We start from the raw sequence: 14,689 nt of genomic DNA on the forward strand, positions 1-14,689 counted from the left end.
TCATGAGTGGACAAATGGCACCATTGGGAATAACCAATGTGGAAACTGCGGAACACCTTGTGCCATTGATGTGAGAGGTGAGCGTCGGCTACGGAGGTGTGCGAGGGCCGAACGACACGCTACAGTTTAGCAACTCACCATGAAAATCAACCAGGGGGCTACCAGACGTGTGTCTAAAACAGCAGTTCAGCGAACCCTACTGCGTATGGGGACTCCAAAGCAGACTGATAGTCACTGCTCCTATGCTCACAAAGGTGCATCAGAAAAAAATGCTTTAATTTGCACGACAGTATCTGAATTGGACCACCGATGATTGGCAAGGGGTTGCATTCTCTGATGAGACACGTTTTCTGCTTTATCGAACAGATGGATATTGGTACGTTAGATGAGAAACATCAGAGGACAAACATCCTACAACTATTGTTGGAAGAATACAAGCTGGTGGCGGCAGCGTTATGGTCTGGGGAATTTTTTCAGGGCATTCTATGGGCCCACTTATCCATGTGGAAGGCACTCTGAAGCGATTTGTGTATGAATCCATTGTTGCAGATCACGACCACCCATATATGCTGTATGTCTTCCCTCGGGCAGATGGAATCTTACATCAAGACAACGTGACATGTCACACAGCTAGAAATCTCTGACAGTGGTTGGAAGAGCATGACCAAGACTTCGAAGTACTTCCCTGGCCCCCTAATTCGCCAGACTTGAACCCAATTGAGCATCTGTGGGACCACCTCGATCGTCTTGTTTGCTCTATGGTTCATCCCCCATGCACCCTCCAGCAAATGTGGGATGCACTGAAGTCAGCATGGCTCCGGATACCTGAGACAACCCACCTTGACTTATTGAGTCACTCGCAGCCCATCTAGCTGCTGTCTGTGCTGCACATGGTGGTTACTCTGGATATTAGCTCATAATAATGTGACTCGACTGTGTATGTATATATATATATATATATATATATATATATATACATACACACACACACACACGCACACACACACACACACACACAAATACATACATACAAATAAAAATTAAACAATGGCCCTAAGTTATACATAATATTAGTCATATCATGAATCTAATCAGGGATGAAACTAGGCTTTTGTTCACCATTCAATATGGTGCCCCTCACCTATAAACTAAAACATTTGTCTACAAGCTTTCCTTCTACATGACCAGGCAGAGTAAGAAGAGCCACAATGAATTGACCAATTATCAGTCACATAGTAGTGTCAATACAACAGTTCTAATCACATGGAAGTACCCATAGTTTTTCTGCAAGTGCAGTCCCCAATAGTACTAACCACATGGAAGAGCTTAAAGAATGGCACGAGCTCTAGTAGTGCCCTCACAATAGTGCCAGTCAGGTATGGATTATCATTGGTACTGATTCGGAGATCTAGGTTCCCTGCTCACATCTCTGCCTCTTTCTATTTTCACTTAAAAGCTGGGAGGCAGATTTTTATCCTATGGTACTTGCACTAGACAAGCTCTGCTAAAAATTTACAAGGCTGAATTTGTAATAATAATATTGAAGAATTATAGTTGTATGTAAATTCTATCTAGTTTTATCATTTTTTGGCCAAATGAACGGTACCCTCACTTTTGTAACAGGGGGTAGTCGGTAAGAATATGACTAGTAAGAAGACGTCACATGGTCGTGTGGGACTGGGGGTTGGTGTGCCCAAGACAGCATGTGTGCAAATATACAGGAATTGGTAGGGAGGTAGCCCCCATATAATAGAACTGCTCCATACCACTAATGCTCTTAAAGAGAACCTGTCGGCTCTCCTGACATGTCTATTTTAGTTAAAGGGGTTTTCCCATCTGCGACATTTATAGCATATCCACACAGGATATGCTATGAGTATCAGATAGATGCAGGTCCCAACTCTGGGACCCGCACCTATTTCTAGAACGGGGCCCCTAAACCCCATTCTACCTCTCTGTGATCTGGCTGACTGGTGTGATTCCCGACCATGAAGAAGAAAACAGTGTAGCTTGCTGAACTACGCTGTTTCCGTAAGTTCCATAGTAGTGAATGGCAGTTACGGAAACAGCTTAGCGAGTGAGCTACGCTGTTTCCGTAACTACCATTCAATTCTATCCTGTGGATATGTCATTAATGTCCCTGATAGAAAAACCCATTTAATACTTGTATCCCCAAAAAAAAGAACTATTCTGGAACATCTTTTTTTTGGTACTCTGTGTAGTGACCTTCCATTATTATTCCTCCTAGAAATTTATGAATAAATTGACAATTGTGTGTAATTTATTTTACTTTTCCCTACACACACTGACTCTGTCAGCACGGATTAGACATTGTCATACTGTGTAAGAGCACTGCTCTAACTGGTAATTTATTCATAAATTTAAAAGAGGATTAGCAGAGGAATGTCACACTGCAGAGTTCTAAGAAAAGATGCTTCAGCATGGTTAATTATGGGAAATTCAAGTATTTACTAAAAAAAAGACATGTCCGGAAAGCTGACAGGTCCTCTTTAACTTCTTAACGCCGAAGGACGGATATATCCGTCCTCTGCAGCTGTTAGTTTGCGCAGGAGGACGGATATATCCGTCCTCTGATCGCGTGGGTACTGCCACTGTACCCTCGCGATCTGCGGCAGGAGCACGGCTGTTATACACAGCTTGGCTCCTGCCGCAACTGCCGGAATTGAAGCGCGCACCGATCCCGGCAGTTTAACCCATTAAATGCCGCTGTCAATAGTGACAGCGACATCTAGCTCCCTCTGTCAACCCATCGGTGCCCCCGAAAAAAAAATCGCGGGCCGCTATCAGGTTTCCATGGCAGCCGGGGGCCTAACAAAGGCCCCCAGGTCTGCCTTCAGCAAATGCCTGTTAGGCCTTTACACTGACAGGCAATAATGCTTTGGTATACTAAGCATACCAAAGCATTATATATGCGATCAGCAGATCGCATAGTGAAGTCCCCTGGTGGGACTATAAAAAAAAATGTAAAGCAGTTAAATAAAGTTTGTGAAAAAAATAAATTATAATTTACAGTCAAAATAAAATAAAACTGCTAGTTTTATTTAGTAAAAGTGTCAAAACAAATAACACATACACACATATGGTATCCCTGCGATCGTAACGACTTTAACAATAAAATGATCACATTAATTAAACCACCCGATGAACAGCGTCCAAGAAAAATGCAAAAAAACGGCAAAATTCTCTCTTTTCTCCCATTCCCCCCATACAAAATTAAATAAAAGTTAATCTATAAGTCCTATGTGCCCCAAAATAGTACTAATGAAAACCACACCTTGGTTCACAAAAATCAAGCCCACATACGGCTACATTGACGGAAAAATAAAAAATTTACGTCTCTTGGTATACGGCGAAGCAAAAACAAGTAATTTTTTTCTAAAAGGGTTTTTATTGTGCAAACGTAGGAAAACATATAAAACCTTTACATATTTGATATCCCCTTAATCGTGCCGACCCATAGAATAAAGTTAACATGTTATTTACGCTGCATAGTAAACGGCGCAAACTTATAACGTTAAAATCAATGCTGGAATAGCTGCTTATTTTCAATTCTCTCCTAAAATAAAGTTAATAAAAGTTCATCTATATATTACAAGCATCTAAAAATGGTGCAATTACAAAATACAACTCGTCCCACAAAATACAAGCCCTCATACGGCTATGTCGACGGTATAAAAAAAAAGTTACGACTCTTGGAATGCGACCGTAAAAAAACAAAAAAATAATCCTTGGTCATTAACGCGCAAAATGGCATTTGTAGCCCTTGAGGAATGCACCCAAATTCCTACTGGAGGAAATAGGTATTTTAACTGATAGCACAGTGGAGGAACCCAATATGTGCGGTTCAGCTGCCATCCGGGGCCTGAGGCTCCCAGGGGTCCAGTTCTCCCGAACCGGTCCCCTGCACTCAAGTGTATCTGCGTCTTTAGGACACAAATACAATTGAGCAGTCTAGCGCTGGCAAGTCACGGGGACAGATGAGCATGTAATGTTTTTTGTTTTTTTTCAGTGAGCATTGTTGGGGGCACTATCTACAGGGGACTCTGTGGGGCATTATCTACAGGGGACTCTATGGAGGGCACTATCTCTATGGGGCACTATCTACAGGGGACTCTATGGAGGGCACGATCTACAAGTGGCACTATATACAGTGGGCTCTATGGTGGCACTATCTACAGGGGACTCTATGGGAAGCACTATCTACAGGAGACTATTTGGGGCACAATCTATAGGGGACTCTATAGGAGCATAATCTACAGGGGACAGTAATGGGGCACTATCTACAGGGGACATTATGGGGGCACTATCTACAGGGGGCATTATCTACAGGGGCCTCTGAGGGGCTTTATCTACAGGGAGCTCAATGATGGCCACTATCTACAGGGGACTCTATGAGGAGCACTATTTACAGGGGGCTCTATATGGAACATTATCTAAAGGGGCATTCTGGATGGCACTATCAAGCGGGGGCATTGTGAGTGGCACAATCTACACAGGGCACTGTGTGTGTTTGGTGTGCTTTGCAGTGTTTGACACAATTGTATTCAGGTTCACAGTGTATGGTATATTAAATTCAGGAGCGCAGTGTATGGTACGATTATATTCAGGTGCACAATGTATGGTACTATTATTTTCAGGGGCGTAGTGTATGGTGCTATTATATTTAGGGGTATAGTGTGTGCCACCATGAGAATTTTATATTCGTTTAAACCGGAGTTAAACAGAGAAGTTAAAGCCCCTGTATGTACTCTTCTTTTACTTTAACAATTGTTCACTGTTTTTTTGTAACTGGGATAATGGACAGCAAGATTGTAGCTTTTCATCAGTGCACAGTTTGCCATATGTATGCACGACTAGAGCTGGAGTTCCAGGGTGAATACCTCTGTGGCAGATGTAAGCATGTTGGTCAACTGGAAGCTCGCATTAGAGATCTGGAGGAGCAGAATGCAACACTAAGGGTGATAGATCGACAATCTTGAGCGGAGCATGCTACTCACGGAGCGCGCAGTTAGTGGGGTAGAACTGGAGGGTGAAGACATGGGTGAGCAGGATCAGGCAAGTAGCTGGGTTAATGTAGATAGGGGCAGTCGAAAGGGGTCCAAGAAAAGGAAGGCCAATCCTGTTTCTGATATTCCAAGCAAAATTGCCAAGTTGGGTGATGATGCGAGGGTGCCGGTCCCAGAAATGGCAGCCCTAAGTGGATACTGATCTCCCTATCAGCCGGGAGAACAGCCCAGCTAGTAGTCGGCGGGGTGGTAATGCAGGTAAGGCAAGACAATTCATAGTTGTAGGGGATTCTATAATCAGGAAGACGGATAGAATAATTTGTCACCATGACCGCCTCAACCGAATGGTTTGCTGTCTCCCTGCCAGGGTTCGGCATGTGGTGGAACGGGTGGACAAATTGCTGGGAGGGGCTGGTGATGATCTAGCTGTTGTGGTCCATGTAGGATAGAATAAATGGTAGGTGGAGGAGCCTTAAAGGAATAGTGTCATCACAAATAATTTTTTTATATGTTAAAGATGTTAGTGCTTTAATAAAAACGTTTATATTCATTTGTGTGTTTGTGTTTTACTGTTTCTTATTTTTACACTTTTTCTTCCCTATGGGGGCTGCCATTTTTTGTTCCATTTCTGTGTGTGTCGATTAACGACACACACAGACATGGAGTACGGCAGCCACAGTCCCATAGGGACTGTGAACGGCTCCCGTCCCATTCACGTCCGTGTACGGCGTCTGTGTGGGAACTGCGCATGCGCCGCTCCCACACAGTCCTATTCGAAATTGGCGCCATTTTCCTGTGGACCGGAAGTCGCGGCCGGACAGTAATATTACTACTTCCGGTCGCGGCTTCCGGACTTGTGCACATGGAACAGCACATACACTATTCATTTATTATTTCTTACTACACATCCCATGCACCACATACCACTCCCCTCAAGACTAGTGGGAGTGGCTATTATTATTTAAAGCACCTGCTCACTCGCCTTCATCAGCGTTTCAGACCTGGCTGTGTCCATTTGTAAGTATGGCCTTTTTCGGTGTTGTTGCATAAATGTCCTTGTTTTTATCTGTTTTGTCTGTACATCAGGAGCTTTTCGCTCCAGTTAGGGACTCGCAAGTCTGGGGATCCTTGTCGTGGATTGCGAGCTTGCGTCCTTTTGGCCAAAATGATCACTAATACCCCAGGTATTTTTCATTATTACTTATATTCGCTTCTTTTGGACACAGCCAGGTCTTTGATGCTGGGAGAGCATGGTGTGTTGTTGTTTGGCCTAGCAAGCAGGGTAGCCCGCTCTATGAATTATCAAGGCGTCACAAATAGGCTTCTACCTGGCTAGTTACGTTGCGCCTCATGACTTACACACTATTCCTCCATGTTTCACACACTTGCATCCCATTATTTATTTTATTTATTTTTTAGGCACTTTACTCATTACTGCCCCCTATATTTCACTCACATTATTACACTTGCACATACACTATTCATTTATTATTTCTTACTACACATCCCATGCACCACATACCACTCCCCTCAAGACTAGTGGGAGTGGCTATTATTATTTAAAGCACCTGCTCACTCGCCTTCATCAGCGTTTCAGACCTGGCTGTGTCCATTTGTAAGTATGGCCTTTTTCGGTGTTGTTGCATAAATGTCCTTGTTTTTATCTGTTTTGTCTGTACATCAGGAGCTTTTCGCTCCAGTTAGGGACTCGCAAGTCTGGGGATCCTTGTCGTGGATTGCGAGCTTGCGTCCTTTTGGCCAAAATGATCACTAATACCCCAGGTATTTTTCATTATTACTTATATTCGCTTCTTTTGGACACAGCCAGGTCTTTGATGCTGGGAGAGCATGGTGTGTTGTTGTTTGGCCTAGCAAGCAGGGTAGCCCGCTCTATGAATTATCAAGGCGTCACAAATAGGCTTCTACCTGGCTAGTTACGTTGCGCCTCATGACTTACACACTATTCCTCCATGTTTCACACACTTGCATCCCATTATTTATTTTATTTATTTTTTAGGCACTTTACTCATTACTGCCCCCTATATTTCACTCACATTATTACACTTGCACATACACTATTCATTTATTATTTCTTACTACACATCCCATGCACCACATACCACTCCCCTCAAGACTAGTGGGAGTGGCTATTATTATTTAAAGCACCTGCTCACTCGCCTTCATCAGCGTTTCAGACCTGGCTGTGTCCATTTGTAAGTATGGCCTTTTTCGGTGTTGTTGCATAAATGTCCTTGTTTTTATCTGTTTTGTCTGTACATCAGGAGCTTTTCGCTCCAGTTAGGGACTCGCAAGTCTGGGGATCCTTGTCGTGGATTGCGAGCTTGCGTCCTTTTGGCCAAAATGATCACTAATACCCCAGGTATTTTTCATTATTACTTATATTCGCTTCTTTTGGACACAGCCAGGTCTTTGATGCTGGGAGAGCATGGTGTGTTGTTGTTTGGCCTAGCAAGCAGGGTAGCCCGCTCTATGAATTATCAAGGCGTCACAAATAGGCTTCTACCTGGCTAGTTACGTTGCGCCTCATGACTTACACACTATTCCTCCATGTTTCACACACTTGCATCCCATTATTTATTTTATTTATTTTTTAGGCACTTTACTCATTACTGCCCCCTATATTTCACTCACATTATTACACTTGCACATACACTATTCATTTATTATTTCTTACTACACATCCCATGCACCACATACCACTCCCCTCAAGACTAGTGGGAGTGGCTATTATTATTTAAAGCACCTGCTCACTCGCCTTCATCAGCGTTTCAGACCTGGCTGTGTCCATTTGTAAGTATGGCCTTTTTCGGTGTTGTTGCATAAATGTCCTTGTTTTTATCTGTTTTGTCTGTACATCAGGAGCTTTTCGCTCCAGTTAGGGACTCGCAAGTCTGGGGATCCTTGTCGTGGATTGCGAGCTTGCGTCCTTTTGGCCAAAATGATCACTAATACCCCAGGTATTTTTCATTATTACTTATATTCGCTTCTTTTGGACACAGCCAGGTCTTTGATGCTGGGAGAGCATGGTGTGTTGTTGTTTGGCCTAGCAAGCAGGGTAGCCCGCTCTATGAATTATCAAGGCGTCACAAATAGGCTTCTACCTGGCTAGTTACGTTGCGCCTCATGACTTACACACTATTCCTCCATGTTTCACACACTTGCATCCCATTATTTATTTTATTTATTTTTTAGGCACTTTACTCATTACTGCCCCCTATATTTCACTCACATTATTACACTTGCACATACACTATTCATTTATTATTTCTTACTACACATCCCATGCACCACATACCACTCCCCTCAAGACTAGTGGGAGTGGCTATTATTATTTAAAGCACCTGCTCACTCGCCTTCATCAGCGTTTCAGACCTGGCTGTGTCCATTTGTAAGTATGGCCTTTTTCGGTGTTGTCACATGGAACAGCGGCAGCAAAGGGAGCGGACGGGCCGGAGGGAGCCGCGGCGGCAGGAGCAGGTAAGAGATTTCAATGTATGTTAGTGTTTGTGTGTGTTTACTACTGTATGTAAACCTACTACACTGTGGGTTACCTCAAAAAATGGCGACACACAGTGTAGGAGGTTAAACCTTTCAAACCCCTCGTTTATCCCGGCACTAGCCAGGATAAAGGAGGGGGGGATGCTGAGAGCTCACTAGAGCGAGAGCTTTTAACCCAATGTTGCAATGCTGCAATTTTGGGAACTAGCTCCATCTAGTGACCAAAAATGGGTAGTATTATAAATTAGAAAAAATTTATAATATTTCCTGACTCGCGAAAAAAATAAAAAAAATTTTAACAATGTTTAATCACCCACACACTAAATGTTTAAATTTTAAAAAAAAAACATGTTTTTCGGGCAACACCATGCCTTTAAGAATCATTTTAAAGAACTAGGCTACAAGCTGAAGGGAAGGACCTCCAAAGTAGTATTCTCAGGAATCAAATCCAACCATGGACCACACATCTGCATGGAGTTTGTATGTTCTCATTGTGTTTGCGTGGGTTTACTCTGGGTACTCCGGTTTCCTCCCACACCCCTAAAACATACTGGAAGGGAATTTAGATTGTGAGCACTAATGGGGACAGTAAAAGAGGACAATCTGTACAGCACATTGGAATATGTTGGTGCTATATAAGTAACAGAAATAATAATGGCAGTATATTTTTGTTACTACTTCAACAAACGTCAAATGTATATTGCACTAATATTGCATAGTATTTTAAGGTAGAAATCAAAGGCTAAATAGCTGAGCATGTTTAATCTTGGAGACTTTTAGCAAAGACTAAATAATGAAGTTGCATTTATTTATCATTATGCAACACCATTCGATAACAATGCCTCGAGAAATGCCAGAAGGCCCTGTTATATCAGGGGAGGAATGAGTTACAATGGGGCCCTGTAGGAAACCTTGAAACGAAAAGGGGGAGGATTTGCTCATATGAAGGTTACCTCTAGGCATTCAGCGACAGGGATTCTGAAGGCTTCTGGTGAAGAAGGAATCTTGTAAGGTAAGGAGTTGCAATCATTTCTTATACTTGAAATCCTGTTTATTAATTTAAAGTTGAAAGAGAAGTTTCCTATAGGAAAAGTTTTCCATATTCCTCCTGCTGGGAACTATGAGTTATAGAGCTCACATAGACTTGTGTAAACAAATAAAACTAACCCAGAAGTAAATATATCATAAAACGTCATTGAAGTATAGTTATAACCAGGATAAATCAGTTGCTGGTAACTTAGGTGTAATTGTGATTCACTGCTCCTGGCCACATTTCTATATGCAAGATCACAAACCTACTAGGAAAGGGCTCATGCTTCTAGGGAAGAATACTTCTGTACATACGGAGTCCGATGAAACATGCGACAATTTATTTTTTGTACGACTACGACAAAACTGAAAAAAAAAATTGTTATATAAGGACAATGAAATCCTCACCATAAGTGTTAAAATCCATATATATCAATGTTTTAAAGGGAAGGTGTCATGAATTATTATTATTTTTTTTTTATAATATTGCTTTTAATGTAATATTTTCAAACATTTTATTAAATTGTGTTCTCATGTTTTACTTTTTTATGTTTTCTGACTTTTACTTCTCTATAAGGGCTGCCATTTTTATTTCATCTCTGTATCTGTCGGTTAACGACACATACAGAGATAGAATACGGCACATTCAACCCCATAGAGAATGCGAACGGGAGCCGTTCCATTCGCAGTTGCGTGCGCCGTCTGTGTGGGAAAAAAGTTTAAACCCAGACAACCCCTTTAACCTATTAACACTATATGTGTATGTATCAAGGGGTATAGTGAGCATTTTGACCCCACAGTGGGATTAGGCCGTGAAAATTAAAATCAATGTTTTTTCTAATAAAATTAAGTTTTAGCTCAGATTTTTACATTTTCCTAATAGATAAAGGAAAAACAACACCCCAAATTTGTAAAGCAAACTCTTCTGAGCACGGCAATACCCCATATGTGGTAATAAACTGCTGTTTGGAAACACGGGGGGGGGGGGGGCTTAGATAGGAAGAAGCACCATATGGGTTTTTTAAATAAAAAAAATTTTGTCACCATATTCTGACAGCCATAACTTTTTTTTTATTTTTTAAGCTGTGTAAGGGTTTGTTTGTGGTTTTTATTGGTACTATTTTGAGGCACATGCGACGTTTTGATCACTTTTTATTCTATGTTTTGTAAGGGGTGGTGACCAAAAAATAGTGATCCAAGCATTGCTTTTTCTTAAAAAAAATTTTTGTGGTGTTAACATTATAGTTTTATAGTTTGGATCATTACATATGTAGTGATACCAAATCTGTGTACTTTTTTGACGTTTTTCATTTTTTTTCCCTATAATAAAATAACAAATTTTTTTTGTTTCACAAGAGGACTTGAAGGCTTGCACCTCTGATCATTATTCTAATACATTGCACAACCCACGTAGTGTAATGCATTAGAACTGTCAGTCATACATTGACAGCAAGCTTATTAGGCTCTGCCTCTGGGTGGGGCTTAATGGGGTTCCGTACGTGGCGGATCAGGCGGCCATTGTTAGGCAACCATCGGCATGCCCTCAATCACATTGTGGTGATGCTGATCGGCTACAAACCACTAAGATACCGTGATCGCTTTTGATCGCAACATACCAGTGGTTAATGGCAAGAATCTAAGCTAGTTCCATTGCCTACCATTACAGTTGGGCATCACCAGTAACATACAACCATAACCCACAGCTGATGGTGCAGGCTCAGCTTTTTTTTTTATGTAAACCAAAACATCACAAACAGAATCCTGAACAAGATTTGGTTGCAACAAAAGGCAATAAACTGGGCCGTGACCGCCTAGGTTACTTAAATAACCAGATCAGGACCTGGCCAAAACCAGAAGCCACAAATTCCTCCAATAACAATTACCCAAGATCTGAGATACCATTGAATTCTAACCACTCAGACTCAGAGGGGAACAACTCCAACTTTTCCAAACCTTAACACAATAAGGGCGATAAAACAGTTTTTAAACAGCAAATATAACAAACCAAAACCTCCCAATATCCGGGCCATAAATCTCATAAGTCAACCACAGCCAGGGGCGTAACTAGGAAAGACTGGGCCCCCGGGTGTCACACAACCCCCCCCCTTGTAGATAGTGCCTTTTTTACAAACCCCCCCTTTTGATAACGCCATACAGCCCCCCTGTAGATAACGCCATACAGCCCCCCCTGTAGATAGCGCCATACAGCCCCCCCGTAGATAACGCCATACAGCCCCCTTTGTAGATAGCACCATACAAAGATATCCCCCTGTAGGGAACGCCATACAGCCCCCCCCCCCTCCCAAATAAATGCGACCTACAGTGTGTCCTAATAAAAGACATGTATCCCCTAGCCACAGGATAGGGGATACATGTGTGATCGCTGGCATTGATAGGGAGAACGGGGGACCGAAAGTCCCCCTGAAGTTCTCCATGACTAACCTCTGACTTCCGGCGTCTGCACAGCTCAATAACAATGAAAGGAGCGCTGGTCACGCATTTCTCCGGAGCTGCTGACACTGACCGAGGAAGTCCGAGGTTTGTGATGGAGAACTTCAAGGGACTTTTAGTCCCCCGTTCTCCCTATCAATGCCAGCGGTCACACATGTATCCCCTGTCCTGTGGATAGGGGATACATGTCTTTTGTTTAATGGCAGAGTGGGGAGATACCTCCCTGCTCTGCCGTAGTCGTGTTCAGTGGCGTCCCGCTGTAGCAGCGTGGGGGCCTGTGCCCGCTACTGCTGCTACAGCGGTAGTTACGCCACTGACCACAGCATCCCCTGCCAAGGCAACCGCCTTATCCAGAGGGAATCCAACCTGCTTTCTGTGGGACCTACTCCCTTGTCCTTAGAAACAGACGATCTTTTACACATGAGGAATCTCTGGTACAGTCCCACACTAACATTGACATCTCACACCCCATTCTATTTATTTATTTCAGCTACTTATATAGCGCCAACATATTACGCAGTGCTGTATAGAGGTCCTCTTTTTACTGTCCCCATTGGGGCTCACAATCGAAATTCCCAATTGGTATGTTTTTGGGGTGTGTGAGGAAACCGGAGTACCCGGGAAACCCACGCAGAACATACAAACTCCATGCAGATGTTGTCCTTGGTTGGCTTTGAACCCAGGACCCCAGCACTGCAAGGCAACAGTGCTAGCCACTGAGCCACCATGCTGCCCATTCTCATTGACAATACCTCCGCTGGCCCCACAGCTTCAGTCCCTTTTTTTAACCCCAGTGTTTCCTTTTTTAGGGGTAAGGAAACCGCCACCTTGGTTCAAAATGATCACAAAATTTTTTTCCCTGTCCAAAGCAGAAAAAGAAAAGACAATACAGAAGCCATAGAGGAGGTAAAAAGAATAGACCCACAAACAAAAGAAAAAAATATACCCATCTTTAATTTCTCCCAATATACCATCAACTGCCAGAACTATCATTGCTACGCAAAGGTCTTTCTTTCTGACCCAGCACAACAGACAATGGCTTTAACCTCTTTCTAGATTTACACCAATTCACTAGGTCTAAGCACATCTTTCCAAAAACGTCATCAACTCCGCTGGAACCGAGACTGCCTTATTCTATCAGGGCAACACTTCTCAGTGAAGTTCCCCAAACTGCAAACAAAGGAAGGAACCAAAAAAAGTGCAGAGTGTGTTTCAAAAAGGGTATAAGCAAGGACACTATTTATCAGTGGGACATCTGCCCCAAACAACCTGAACTGTGCATAAAGGATTGCTTCAAAGCGTACCACACCAATCCATGGATTATTAATTTTATTATTTATTTACCCCATTATTACATCACCCTATAATGCTCTGATGTACTACACCCAGCTTACATATATCCCCACATTATAAGCTGAAATGCCAGTAAAACCCCAAACAAAAACTCTACCAGTCAAAATGCTCATTATACCTCTAGAAGAATTCCTTGAGCGATGTAGTTCTCAAAATGGGGTAATTTTTCGGGGGTTTAAAATGTACTGGTACTTCAGCCCAATGCAACATGGTGTCCGAAAATTAATCTTGGAAAATCTCAACTCCAAAAACCAAACTACGCTCCTTCCCTTTAAAGCCTTGCTGTGTGTTCAAATAGCAGTTTACGACCGCATTTGGGGTATTGTTTTACTTGGGAGAAATTGCGTAACAAATTATGGGGTGCCTTGTAAAAATCAATTTTTTTTTAGCTAAAACTACATATTATTGGAACAAATATAGATTTACATTTTCACGGCTCAGTTCTAATCAAATCTATAAAACCCATGTGCGGTCAAAATACTCACTAGACCCCTAATTTAATCCCTTTTGGGGTATAGTCTCGAAAATTGGGTCACATCTGGGCACTTTCTACTGTACTGGTACCTCAGGAAGCAGGGGCGTAACTAGGAAAGACTGGGACCCATAACAAATTTTTGACTGCCCCACTTTAGGTGCCACCTAATAGATAGTGCCCCCTGTAGATTGTGCCATACAGCCACCTGTATAATGAAAGAAATATAGATCCGGAGTACTAAAATATAACTTTTACTAGTATGAATAAAATAGGTATGAACAGATATATAAACAATATGAGGAACCCATTTGCCAATACTGCATACATATACTTAATTGTTTCCCATCGTTTCAAATTGATGTCAAAAATATTTTTGCAGCAGATAATGATCAGTCCGCCTTTATAAGGTTTCCCAATTTAGAATGGTTCTTCTGGTCACATATGGAGGAAAGGAATGTTGGGACAGATGTCCTCCTACCCCGTTTCTGTCGGTAAATAGTCCTCCACATCAAAGTGTCCAGAAGTAGTGTTACGTCCTCTCCTGGATGGTGAAAGAGCGACAGGTGGGTCTCCCTACGCGTTTCTTGCTGACCAGGCAATTCCTCAGGGGAGATAGGTCAGTGAAGCATTGATGTCCAGAATTGGAGCTTGCTGCTTGAAATGTGAAATGTGGCTGTCGATTCATATGGAGAGGAGTGCTCTATAATTCAGAGCATGTTGAATCAATGGAGCAGTAAATTTCAGTTTCCTGCTCAGCTGTCGTTGCACGAGGGAAAGACTCAATGGTTTGAGCAAGTTTGCAGTGGCAAAAGGGAATCCATTAGTTAAAACACCC

At 42.4% G+C, this 14,689-nt stretch overlaps 2 protein-coding genes across 5 annotated transcripts in view; both read left to right on the forward strand.

Annotated features, from left to right (window-relative positions):
* The window catches only part of NACA (nascent polypeptide associated complex subunit alpha), a 495,234-nt gene that overhangs the window by 108,308 nt on the left and 372,237 nt on the right, over window positions 1-14,689 (forward strand). The gene's annotated exons all lie outside the window — the stretch shown is intronic.
* LOC142742377 (retinol dehydrogenase 7-like) overlaps window positions 9,274-14,689 on the forward strand; it is a 74,156-nt gene continuing 68,740 nt past the window's right edge. The window contains exon 1 of the mRNA XM_075852023.1: window positions 9,274-9,558. The gene's annotated coding sequence lies outside the window, so the exon portion shown is untranslated. The remainder of the gene's footprint in view (window positions 9,559-14,689) is intronic.

This window comes from Rhinoderma darwinii, chromosome 2 (assembly GCF_050947455.1).
Source record: "Rhinoderma darwinii isolate aRhiDar2 chromosome 2, aRhiDar2.hap1, whole genome shotgun sequence".
NCBI classification, from domain to species: domain Eukaryota; kingdom Metazoa; phylum Chordata; class Amphibia; order Anura; family Rhinodermatidae; genus Rhinoderma; species Rhinoderma darwinii.